At 42.7% G+C, this 13,143-nt stretch overlaps 1 protein-coding gene across 5 annotated transcripts in view; it reads left to right on the forward strand.

The window, feature by feature from the left end:
- Positions 1-3,896: 3,896 nt before the first annotated feature.
- The window catches only part of CAB39 (calcium binding protein 39), a 40,151-nt gene continuing 30,904 nt past the window's right edge, over positions 3,897-13,143 (forward strand). The window contains exons 1-2 of one of the 5 annotated variants that reach the window (XM_030456060.1): positions 3,897-3,997; positions 5,333-5,389. The gene's annotated coding sequence lies outside the window, so the exon portion shown is untranslated. Of the gene's footprint in view, positions 3,998-4,252; positions 4,333-4,414; positions 4,525-5,332; positions 5,390-5,660; positions 5,682-13,143 lie in introns of those variants that run through there. The other 4 variants (XM_030456059.1, XM_030456062.1, XM_030456061.1 and 1 more) reach the window with 4 other exon arrangements.

The following is a 13,143-nucleotide window of genomic DNA, read 5'->3' on the forward strand; positions in this document are numbered from 1 at the left end:
GCAATTGTTTTTCTTTTCTGACAATCTTTACATGCTACCCTTGGTTCTTGTGACTTGCAATAGTAATTTTAAAATGTATTTTAATTCTGAAATGGCACCTAGAATTGAGGATAAATCATAGCATCCCTGTGAGAAATAAAACAAACTGATACAGATGACAATTTTTTTGTGCTTTCTACTGTAATTAAGGGTTTGGGGTTGTGAGTCTGTTCATTATATATTAATTGAGTGAACTGAAAGAAAACAAAACACTCATCCAGAGACATTTATTTGAGGAAAACTTCCAGAACCTGCAATGCACATACCCAGGCAGTAACAGGTGAAATGCTGTTCCAAGGAACAGTCCCAGGCGCTTGCAAAACCAGGGTGAATAAATTAATACACTTTGGATTGGTCCAATGTCCACAGAAAAATTCAGGATTCTTATTCTTCCAAACTTTAAGTCGAGGATATTCATCATAACTTAGTAGTTATTCAGCATAACTTGCCAGTCTTTATATTTCCTCCCCAGAGCCTTTATTCTGAAACACCTTGTCAGTGACCAGAAACTGGGGCTCAGTGGAAGGAAGCTGAGCAAAGGAAGCAAAGGTGAGGAAAACAGGGGAGGAGGATTAATTTCAGAGAGTGACATTATTTTTCCCCACTTTGCCCATTTGTCAATGCAGGATGGTGATCAAAGGAGTTGAGCTGTGGGGCTCCATTGGCCTCAAACCAGCAGCAAAAAGCCCCACTATATCATTAATATCCATGTCCATCCCTCCTGAGCACAGCACCTCAATACTTGCCTTTCTAACTTTTTTTTTTCCAGTGAAGTAACTTGGATTTTTAAATGTTATTAATTTACCAATTTGCAAGTATTAATTAATTCACAATGGATGTCTCAGTTATGGCTGTCAACTAGTGAAATATTAGTGTACTAGGAGCTCTCATATGTTGCATTTAATTCCTGCTTCTAAGACCTTAGAAAAGTAATGTTTGGGGATTTCTCTGCAGTATACCTCATGGAAATGGTAATCACACTCAACCCATTATTTGTATGAGCTTTTTTCCAATGGTCATTTGTGAAGCAGTAATGTCAGCTTTCCAGGAGCTGGTGTCAACTCCCTGTACCAGGCCTTACTTTTAATCCCTTCTTGTCTCTAGTCAGCACTCTGAATATTATCTGTTTAAACTTGAATGTTTTTAGCATAATTACAGATTAACGATTTGAACTCAGACATACACACCCTTTCCATGTTGGCTTTGAAAACAATTATTCCTGGCTCACAAGCAGAATCTACAAACTGCCAAAGTTTTGATGACCACAATCCATGGGCCCTGGCAAGCTGTGCAAGCCATGCTCTCGTGTCCCATCACCTTGCTCAGGTAGTGTCTCCCCCTGCCTGCTCTAGCTCTAAAGCTGCTTCATCTCTTACATCTTTACATATGAGCAAGATTATATTTTGGGGATAAAGATAATATATATACACACTGGCTTTTATATCTTTTTAGTTATACATTTTCAGGACACCCCAGCCAGGCTCAGAGGGCCTTCAGGGTGGGAGCTGTAGAGAGAACAAGGGAGTTTTGGAGCAGGGAAACCTGTGGGATGCTGCAGGCAAATGATATGCTGAGTCCAGGAATAAAATTCCATCTCACAGGGGACAAGTTGGATTGGGTGGATAGGTGGGATATATATCCAAAACCACAACATATAGCCAAGCATGCTGCATGGACATGGCAGCCAGGCATTGCTGGACTGCTGTGTGGGCTGAGACAGCTAGAGAGGGTGTTTGTTGTCAGGGTACAAAGACTTTTTCTTATGTTTGAGCTTTTTTTGTGTTTATTACATGTGGTGAACTTCCAGCCTGGAGGAAGGGAAGGCCTGCCAGGAGTGAGGAGGCCTCACAGTCCCCAGGGCAGTGTGCAGGTCCAGTACCCTGTGCAGACCCATCACACGGATTCAGCTGTGGCTGCACAAAGTACTCCTGCTTCTCACCTGCCCAATCTCCTCTCCATGAGTGAATTCCCCACTCTGTATAGCAGGATCTCAGGTAGCTGTGAGGACAACCAGGTGAGGAGCTCAGCCCCTCCTTGCCTGACCACCCAGCCAACACTGCTGTGTCTGATGCCAAGTCCTGATGGGAGCCTGGGGGCTGCAGAAGGTCACTGGGCCACCAGCACCACTTTCTTTCTATGCAGCAGACAAGGCCACCCTGACATTTGGGGTTCAGGGCAGCTATGTGCTACTGGAAGAAAAAATGACAGCATGGAGATGTGTAACCCAAACGTTCCCTGGTGATGTGACAGGGAAGCACAAGACAGGGACATGGAGATAAGTAATTGAGGAGAAGCTGAAGGGAGAGGCTGTCAGCTGGGGCTGCATGGCATGGCAGAGCAGGAGGCACGTCAGGAAGTTTTGGGAAGCCAGGCCAGCAAGTCCCATGCTGCTGCACAGCAGCAACATATCAGACCAAGGGGCAGGGTTTCACCTCATGGTTTGTAAGAAGCCCATGGCTTTTTCCATAAAATGTATATTTTTCTGCTTTAAAATCCAGGAATACTGCCTGTCAGGGACAGAGGAAAAGTTTGAAGCCCTTCCATACCAGGATGGGAATGAGCAGAAAACCTTTGGACTGTAATTCATCAACAACCTGAGGTGTGTCTGAAGTCCAGGTCCAAGGCGCAGCGCCACATCACAGCCCTCAGATGTGCTCTGGTTCAGGACATGGAGCAAGAATTTCCTGGGAGTGCAGAGGTGTAAAGGGTCTCCAGGTAGGGCAGTGAGGAGAAAGGGGAATAATGACCCAGCTGGAGTACTGTGTTCAGTCATGTCTGAACACAAGGAGGACAAGGACCTGCTGGAGTGAGTCTAGAGGAAGCTACAAAAACGATCAGAGGGCTGGAGACAGCCTGAGAGTTGGTGGTGTTCAGCCTGGAGAAAAGCTCCAACGAAACATTAGAGCACCTTCCAGTACCTCAAAAGGCTACAGTAAAGCTGGGGAGATCCTTTTTACAAGGGCATGGAGTACAAGACGAGAGGGAACAGTTTGAAACAGATTTAGATTAAACTGTAGAAAGAAATTAATTGTTATGTTGGTGAGACACTGGCACAGGTTGCCCAGAGAAGTTGTGGCTGCCCCATTCCTGGCCAGGCTGGACAGGACCTGGGGAAGCCTGGCCAAGAGGGAGGTGTCTCTGCCCAGGCAGGGGGGCTGGGACTAGGTGGTCTTTCTGGCCTCTTCCAATCCGAACCATTCAATCATTCTACCAAGTGATTAAATGGCAAAAAAATTTATTAATACAACTTATAAGAAAATCTCAATAACTATAAATAAGACCAATTTATAATTAATAAATACAATAGCGAATAAAAATAGGAAAATAAGAATACTGAAGACTAAGAACATAATAATAACTAAAAGTAGTAATCAACAAATTTTTAAATAATAATAAATTACAAAATTATTAATACCAAATTATAAATGTCAGTAACACACGACCCGTGGGGCGGGGTGCAGCAGGTGGGGACATCCCCCCAGGGCCTCCGGACGCCAGCGCGGGGCGGCCCCGCACCCACCTGCGGGGTGACATAATTGACACGGGACAATACGGGTGACACGGGTGACACGGGTGACACGCGCCCCCGCGGAATCCCCCCCTTCCCCTTCTTCCCCCCCCCTCCACTCCGGCCGCTTGCGCGCGTGCCCGAGGGAGCTGCTTTCGGCCCTCCGCTCCGATAGGGGACGCTGGCGTGCGGCAGAGGGCGGAAGCGTTGCCTCGCTCCGCCGCTCTCCGCCGCCGCCGCGCTCCGCCGCCGGGCGAGGGAAGGGCCGCTGCGACGCAGGAGAGCGCGGGGCGGGGGGGGGGAGGGGACCGGGCGAGCCGGGGCTGCGCCTCTGCCTGCAGCTGCCGGAGCCGCGCCGCCAGCAGCCCAAGCCGGGGCCGTGGGGCCGCCAGGGGCAGGCCCCGCCGGACACGCCGCCGAGGAGGTGCCAGGCCGCGCTCCCGCACCCAGGTACGGAGGCGAGACGGCGCGGGGCGGGGGGGTGGGCACGGCGGAGGGTCGGGTCGGGTCCGGGACCGGCGCGGCTGGCGAGGTGAGAGGAGCGAAGGCCGCCGGGTCGGGCGCGCATTGTCCGCCTCTGCCCCCGGCGCGGGGTCCGGTCGGGCCGGGAGGCGGCGCCGCCCTGGCCGGTGTATGCGGGGCGGCCTCTCGGGGCAGGGCAGGCCAGGCCCGGAGGTAGCCGGGGAGGGCGGCCGGGCCCAACCGGTGCCCGCCGCGTTCCGGCCGCGTCTCTCCGCTCGCCAGCGGCCGCCGCTGGGAGGGACCGACCGGCTGAGTCCTGCTGGGTGGGTTGGCCTCGGCGGCGGCGCTGCCTGCCCGCAGCCGGCCGGGGGCCCGGGGAGCGAGGCAGCTCTCGGCTGGCGCTGCCCGCAGCGGGGGACCGTGTGTGTGCAGGCCCGGCCCGGTCCGAAGGGAAGGGTGCCGAGCTGGTGCGGGCAGCGCCTTTCATCCTGAAGTTCCTCAAGTGCCATAGCCGGGTGAGGGATTAATCTGCAGAACTGCGCAGGGTTCACCTCAGCCCGCAGGAACCGAGTCGGTTTGGGCTGGGAGGCGACCGCCGCTTCCCCCGTCACCTCTCGGGCCTGGCGGTGGAGGGGACGGCGTGTCCCCGCGGGGCCCGGGCGGGCAGCCACCTGGGTCAGCCGCCGGTCAGGGCAGCGCCGGTTCGCCTCGCTCCTTTGTTATGTCCTTTAGGAGGTGAACTGGTGGGAGGCGAGGAGCAGGCGCTGCCTTACGCAGTCTTCTCCTTGTCGAGCTCTGAGGCCTCTTCCTACAATTGTTACTCCTGTTGGTAGTCCTGATAGGCCTCTCTGCAGGAATAACTCTATGTGAGGGCTGTAATGAGCCTCATTTTTTTGCAAGACACCTCATAGAGAGCAAACGCTGCGTTATTCTGTGTTGCTTAAAATAAGAAAAAGTTTTCCGTTGGTTTTCCTACACCTGTGAAGTACTATTAGCATCTATCCAATTTTTTGGTGTGGTTTTGTTTTGAAGAAAATTTAAGTTTTGATAAGTGATTATGTAGGTGCATAGGATTTATTTGAAGCCTATATGCTGTCTTATGAGAATAGTATGATTTAATTTGCATGATGAGTCAATGATTAAATTACATGACCGAGGCTCTTTAGTTTCAGTGAGGCTTGGAACAACAGTTTCAATGTAGATTAGAAATGAGGTTTGATTATAAATGAGCATCAAAATATTCTGAAGTTTTGTGTGTGTGGTTTTTTACACTTACCTTTTTTAACTTACCTTACTTTTAAACTTAAAATTTCCTTGCAGCAGCATGCTTCATCATCAGGAAATGTGTCTTCCTCTTTGATGCAACAAGCTGCTGATATCGTATGTACTGTCAGAGGAAATTTAACATCCTGATCTTACGCCTTGGCTCCTATGCTTTTAAATAATAGATTTTTACTATTCAAAACACTGCGTACCTTTAGTACCTGTTGATGTGGCACATGTTTTTAGCTGCAGAGAAGTAGAAGAAGACTAAGAAATATTTTGTGAATTAGAATATGGTACCTCATGGTATTCTGACAGGTATTCTGACCTGTTCTGGGGTCAGAACTCATTGGTGATTTGATTTTATTTTTTTCAGTTGTCGTGTGTGAATTGGCAGCTTATCTGATCTGTAAGTGTGGCATGATGCCCCATGGCACCTTATCTTGGTGGGATTCCATCTGTTATGGGCTTGCATTTTACAGTTAGCTTCATGGTTGCTCTGTGAGGTGAGAAACAGTGGGATTGGCCAGCTAGTATGCACTTGGCTTAAATTTACTGATGTTTAAACTGTAACCTTGTTGGTTGTGTGATAAACTTGTTGAGGACTTTCCTTGGTTAGACAGGAAAAGTGCTTTAGTGTGAGAGGAGAGTGTCTCTTCTGGGAGTAGGAGGAAGCCTAGTAAAGGTCTTGTAATGTAAGCCTGTAGGTATGGACTAACATACTGTGGGGTATTTGTAAATACTGATAGCACTGGGTTTCAAGTTGATTGCATTCTGTTAATTTATGTTGATGCAGAGTTCTGAAACTTCCATGTGCTCAGTAGGCATTTAGTGCCTGGTTATGGGTGGAGGTTTATGAAACAGTCTTTTTTATTTGTATAAATATGTGTATCTTTAAAAATAAATATTCTACATAGTAGTGCCAGTGAAGTAATATTTTGTCACAATATGTCTTTGAGAGATAGTGATGCTCTTTGGGTATTATCAAGTGCAGACAAATGTGTATTCCCAGCGGGGTGTGATAATCTTAAGAAACTTCACCTCTTGGAATTCCTTGATTGCTTTTATGAAATGTTTATTCAGGAGGGAATGGTAACTATTTTGTATTCTCTTGTGGAAGCTGACATGTTAGTCTCCTACTAATTAATGGAGTGTAGTCAAATGAGACCTGATACTGTTGCACGGTGCATGCTGCGTATTTTAGGTTTTTATGGCATTTTTTTGTGAATATTAGAATTACTGACCAGTATCCTCATCTCTGAATCAATTCTGTATCGAGTTTTTACAGATTTTTAAAATGTTTGCAGCCTTAGCTTTTGTGTAAAATCTTTTTGAAAGCATTGATAATCTTTCTAATGCACTTAGGAAGCTTCAGACACATGCTAAAATGATGACTTGTTTTGTGCTGTATGTAGAGCTTGGAATGGTGCACTAGCAGCTGGAGCTGGTTTGAAGCAGGGGGCAGGAAGGAGCCTAGATGGATGTCCTTTTGAATTCCCTCCTGGCTCTGCTTTGCTGTACTTCTGACACTTAATAAAACTGCTTAATTACAAGAGCAGCTATTAAAGTATGATTACCTTTATCTAATTGGAGGCACCTTGCAGCTTTCAATCAGAAGTAAAACTTAACTCATCTGCGTCTTCAAAATGAAAGTATCAGAACCGCCTGCAGCTATGTGAATAATGTGCAAAGCAAAAATATGAGTTGAATTAGGAATATTGTATTTTCTACATTGTACAGTTGAAATTTCGTAAATTCAGCAATTTATGAAATTTAGCAATTTAGCAAAGGAAACAGTGGGCTATGTGCACTTTTACCACTTCTTCTTAGCTGCAAGTTGAAGTCGGGTATTAACCACAATAAACAAAAACCTTTTCAGTTTTTCGTGTATCCTGAGTCACAGTGTTCACAGTATCTGTATTTTTGTAGCTGCAGATGGACCTCAAGCAAGATGAAAAATTCCTTTTGCTATTACTGTTCAAGTGCTGTTCTAACAGAAGGACTTTTAAAATGCTGCTTCTCTAATTTGTGGTCAAATTTATAGTAGGCATTGGTCTGAATTGTTTGGAAGTTGAGCTCTCATTTCCCTTCTGGGCTCTCCCCTCGTGTTCTCTCAGTATCATGCGTCTTGCAGCACAAGATGTAGAGGTGTGAGCTATGAGGAAACGGAATGTCTTCAGTTAGAAGGTGACACTTTATGCTGACATTCCCCTCCCCCCAAGTGCAAACACAAAGGTTAAATTAGAAGATGATGCTGGCTTGAATTATTTTAACGGGCTTGAGCTAGGCTTTTAAATGCATGCTTCAGGAGTACCTAAGGCTTAAACTGGTGTCATATGAGTTTGGTCTTTCTTTAGCCTGAGCAGATTGATGGGCTTTCGTTATTCCACCTGATGATAAAATGGCACATTCATTTGTCCATATTTAAATACTCTTTATAATGGATCGAATTCAAGATTGATCCAAATGAGAAGCAGTCAAAATACTTTGTGTTTACAGGGGTAAATGTGGTCATTCCTCAGCAGCCTTCATGGCCTTTTTTTTTTTCTTTTTTTTTTTTTTTCCCCAGGCATTAATTTAGAAAGGAAGTTGCTTAGGCTTAAATAAACAACTTCAATTTGCTTTCTAACTCCCTCGTTTTTGAGTATTCTAGTTAATACTTCATATAGTCAAATAGCTAATCTTTCTGTTTATTGGAGATCTGCTACTTCTAATAAAATACCTAGTTTCTTTCTAAAGATCTGCTTGTTCTTCAATTCTTCACTGCTCTTCTAGCACTCGGAGAATTCATCACTAAAAGGTTAAGTATAGAAAGACAGCTAAAAAATGGCGAAGTTAGAAGTAGTACAGAACTCTAGTATTAGCGTAAGATGTTTTTCCAAGTTCAGAAACATCTTTGGATGAAGTTACTTAGGACTTAGTACTTGGAGATACACTGAAGTGTTAGAGGTACACCAGCAAGTGTTTCACAATGAAATGGCTGCATCAGTGAAAAATTGCTGTGTGCTGCTTTGATCCTAATCCTGCTGTGTATTTTTAAAATAATTTTATATTGATAACAAATTAACTTTTATTATTAAAAGAATGCAACTAAAAGTTAAACTGCAAACCCCGTGAGATTTGAAACATGACACTTGAAAAAAACTAAGATAGAAATTGGGTATAAATTAAATTTAATTAATATGTCAGCTTTTCAGGGTGCTGAGTATGTGCGATTGTGAGAGAAGTATTTGTGTTCAGTCGCTCATGTGTGTGAAATGTCTCACCTCCTTTGAAGTGATCTGAGTTAAAACATATAATAAAATGAAGAGTAGTTCCCAGAAATGTAGAATGCAGTCTTATGGCTACTAGAGGTACTCAGGCAGACAACTGACATCTGAAGAAGTATCTTTCTGAAAAGTTTTTATTGTTTTATATACTGACATTTAAATGAAACATTCCAGTAAACAGAAATATGAAGCAAGTTTGTTGAACAGGAGGTTGTGGAAGGCCCCTCTGTCTCACTGTCCAGCTCTTGCCATCGGTGCCACTTCAGATTCTGCCAGCCAGAACCAACTGTACGATTTTCCCCATTTTCTCTGCTCACCTGGGAAGGTTTACCAAGAAATGATACTTTTTTTGTTAAGTCACAGCAACTTCCCAGCTCATCTGCTGAGGAGGGTTCTTTAAAAAGAATCTGTACATCTTGAATTATCAGTAACATCTTATATGGTTTGGTAGATGTGTGCACTGATAATACACATTCAGAGCATCCTGCTGCAATGGAGTCTCAGATCTTTGAGTAAACAGTTTCAAGAGGTTTTGGTACAGTTGTAGAAATTATGCAGAAGTTACTTGTGTCACTGTATTTTATTTGGACTATTGTGTGTAATGTATACACTTAGTGCTTTGGCAGGTTTTAGGCCTTTTAATATATGTCAGTTGCCAGATATGTTGTAAGGGTTTGTAAACTTAACCAGCAGATCGCATTGTGACACATTGTGTCTAGACAAAGAAAAAGTGGAATTAAAATTCAGAGTAGTTAGATTTTAGAAAATGGAGGAGGTTTTATTCTACCAAATGAGACCTCAGTGATACAGACGTGCACCGAGTGTTTTAAACAGGTGAGCACTGAGAAGTCTCTCCCACACAGTTTATGAATGATCGTTCTCTAACCTGTAACACCTGCTATTCAAGTCATAAGTTTCTTCTGACCAGAGACTGGATATGAGGGAGAAACTTTACAGGGAAATTTAAAGAGACACCTTGTAGGAGAAAGAGTTGAGGCAAGGTTCTTGATATTAAGGCTTTATATATTCAGTACTGTATTAGAAAAAAGTTGGAAAAACAAAGTTAATCTCTCAAAAGTTAACAAGTAGTCAGAACCTCACTTGCTTACACTGACTTGGTTTTTGATGATGTGATTATTTTCAAATTCTTAGCAGGACTTGTTCAGTCAGCACTTGAGACAAGGCTCTGTGAAGGGACATTCTTGTCCTGTATTTACTCAGTCACAATGTAGTACTTGGTCTTTTGCTTTGTTGCATAAAACTCAGTTCTCTGAAGACAGGAGGATTCAGGTCTTTGTGGGTTTTTTCTTAGGTTAGTTTCTTAGGTTTGCAGATACTAATGGAAGTGCATTTCAGAGTGTTCTTGAGCAGCAGGGTGATTCTCCCCCTTTTTTCTGCTTAAACACAGATTTTTCACCTGTGTTTGAGTGGATGAGGTTCTGTGTGCCAGTGTCTGGTGGAGCACTTGAGGGCTTACACTTCAAAAGCTTTTTTATTCCAGTGGCATCCATTCATGATGTGAGATTCAGTTGCCTAAACGTAGATTATTTGGTATTATTTTAGATGCTTCAAGGCATCTGTCCAAGCAGGTAAGAGATTTCAGATTTTCTGAAGGTGCAGTTGGAAGCTTCCTTGGCTGTTACAATGCATTTGTCATTTAGTCACCTGGAGTGCTGCCATAGTATTAGTTATTAGACTCGATCTCCCCCCTCAAAAGGGGACTGCTGCTTAAATAGTGACCACGTTAGACCCTTTGTTGATGTGTTTACTAATGAAAAAGGAAGATTCAGGATCAAATTCTGCTGTCTGGGACTGTACTTGGTAGTTTTGACTGAGGAACCTGGTTTTGCTTTCCTCTGCCTTGTTACATGCTTTCTGACCTCAATATCAAGTAAGAACAGTTTCTATTCAAAGTTCTTTTTCACAGCCTGGTATTGTTTGTCAGGGGAATGAAAAGGCTTTTCTTAAAAAAAAGTACAATTGAGGAAAACTAATCAAGATAATTGGAAAACGTTTAATCTTGAGGTGTTGGGTGTTGGACATGAGGACCTTAGCTACTTGAACGGGAGAAATTCAACTTGTGTAACATATGATCTGACAGCAAACACAAGTTGCATCCTGAAGGACCATGTTTGACCCCTTGTCTACAGGCAACAAAGCTTAACACCTTCACACTCCGGTTTCCTTGAGCACTTCCCCCCAGCAACCTGGTGAAATAGTGTTTTTCCATGGGTTTCACAGGTAATCATGGATAACAAAGGAAGCTTCCTGAAAATATTTTTATTTTTCCAAACAAGTGTTGTTCTGGATGGGAGAACTTTGATTTGTAATCTCTATGAAAAACAGTTTATTGACTCATCAGTATTGACTAACACGGTTCCGTTTTACATCTATAATTGACATTGGGTAATATTTAAACTCTGCTAACTCTCCAGTAGGGTGGAGCTGGAGTAAACATTTTTTTCTGTTAGGAACTGCATCCATTCACAAAGCACTTTGGGCAGAATCCTGGCACAGCTGTGCAGTCTGGTTGGTATTACTCTTACAATGTGTATTCCAGTGAGGGGATCAATGTTTTTGGGTCCGAGGGAGCCTCTTTATTTCAGGATTATGGAATATTTTCCAGAAAAGGCAGAAAAACTCCAGGCCATTGATGTGTGGTGATAAACTTAGAAATATATTGAAGTTTTAAATTCTGTGGAAGAATTGCATTTCAGTTTTCTTAATTTCTTTAACTCAGAAAAAACAAGCTGCCCCCAAACCTCAGCTTTCTAACTGGTGATTGTAGTTATTCCTTCCTAGCTGTATACATACATTTTCATTGACCTTAAAAAGAAATAAACTGCTTAGTGAGCTTTCATTCTTCTTTTGGGACTTATATGTATATATGTGTGTGTGTGTGTGCACAGGTATAAATAATTTTCACATCCACAGAAGCATGGATTTATAGTGTACATCCACCAGAAGACAGATTACATTTTTTCCTTTGAGTTTAACCAGGGAAGGCTTTTGCTTCCCTTAGGAATTGCACTGGTTAAGGTCTCAGCATTGCTGGAGTGGAGTCTGCAGGGTGGTTCTGCTCTCCCTCTGGCACTGGCAGTCATCTCTGGTGGATTATGCAGGTTGAGGGCTTAACAGTATCAAATCTGGGAAGAAATGTCAAATCTGTGTTTTGGAATTAGCCATTGAGCTATTTAGTGAACAAGGAGAAGGACTGTTGTCCAGAATTGCAGAATCCTTCCTCTCTAAATGGGTTATTTTTAACTTTCAAAATTACTTACCAGTACTGAAAAGTCTTAGTAGAGCAAAAGTGACTATAGCTTGTTACTTTCGTTTATTATGGTACTCTAACTTTCAGTGTTGTGGATTAATTCCTTTTAAATTTACGCCGAAACTGAGAAAATCTAACCTTTCATCAAGTCCCTAAACTAGATGGAACAACTAAACTAATTTTAAAATGGTTGTGAATGGGAAAATTAAAATCTGTATTTTAGGAGTTAAAAGGAAAATGTGGATAGTTTGAAAAGCACGGAAGTATAGAATCTTTCACATTGCTTATGTAAATCTTGTTTACTTTTTGTTCGCTTAGTAATGAAAAAAAGTATTTTAATAGATATTTGAATTCTCTAAAGTCCCTGGATTTCCTTTTGTATCTAATAGGTGGTTGATCAGATTCTGTCATTGTCAGTGCATGCATTTTATTTTTATTATTTTCAAAAACTTTAAAGTTACTGTTACAGATTACAGAATTTGTCATTACCAGTGTACCAATAGTAGATTTTGTCCACAGTCAAACTTTAGGTTACAGTTTTAAATCAGTGTCTTGAAACCATAGCTTACCCACTTGTACTTAAATTTAGTATTTTCTAAATCTTTTGTTGCTGAAAATAGAACTACAGCATAAAAAAGTGGTTTGGGAGAATTAGGATTTTTTTTTTTGGCTTGCCTTCGCAATTAGAGAAAGTTTTTTGGCATATAAAAGTTTGGGGTTTTAAAAACCAAGCTTTTTAATAACTTCAGGGTTTATCAAGACTGAATTTTTATAGCCTCACATTTTTGTTTTCTGGAGTATTTGGTTGTTTAAGGTCTCATTTGATTGAAGCCTCTTGGTGCTGTAGAAGGAAATGACATTAGGCTGTTGTAAACTCCTATCAAAGTAATTTTTATGATCCCTTATTTAAATAAAATTATTGTTCAGCTGGTGCACCAGTTTATAGTTTTAGGTGTTGTGGGGTTTTTGGTGGTTTGTTTTGTTTCTTTGGAAGAGAAGGGGTTGAGGAGATACTGATGTAGCTGAAATCATTAATACACAAGGTAGGAGTATCAGTATCAGCCCAAATACAAGCATTTCCACCTAAACTTGGCACCAGCTCTTTAGAAGGTCTGCTGTCCTTTGGAATGTGGTTGGGTTTTATTGATTGGCTGGTGGTTTTGTTTTTGTTTTTTTAGTAGCTGCAGAGATGATGTGTATGCCTTGGCTAAACGTGTAGAGTTTGTAACTTGTGCTGGTGTTCACTGCATTACACAGTAGTTGCATTAGATGAAAGTTAGGAGCTCTTCTTAAGTATTGTGAAACAATTTGATAGTTCCTTTTTCCAGTCC

The sequence above is a fragment of the Calypte anna genome, chromosome 9, assembly GCF_003957555.1.
Source record: "Calypte anna isolate BGI_N300 chromosome 9, bCalAnn1_v1.p, whole genome shotgun sequence".
NCBI classification, from domain to species: Eukaryota; Metazoa; Chordata; class Aves; order Apodiformes; family Trochilidae; genus Calypte; species Calypte anna.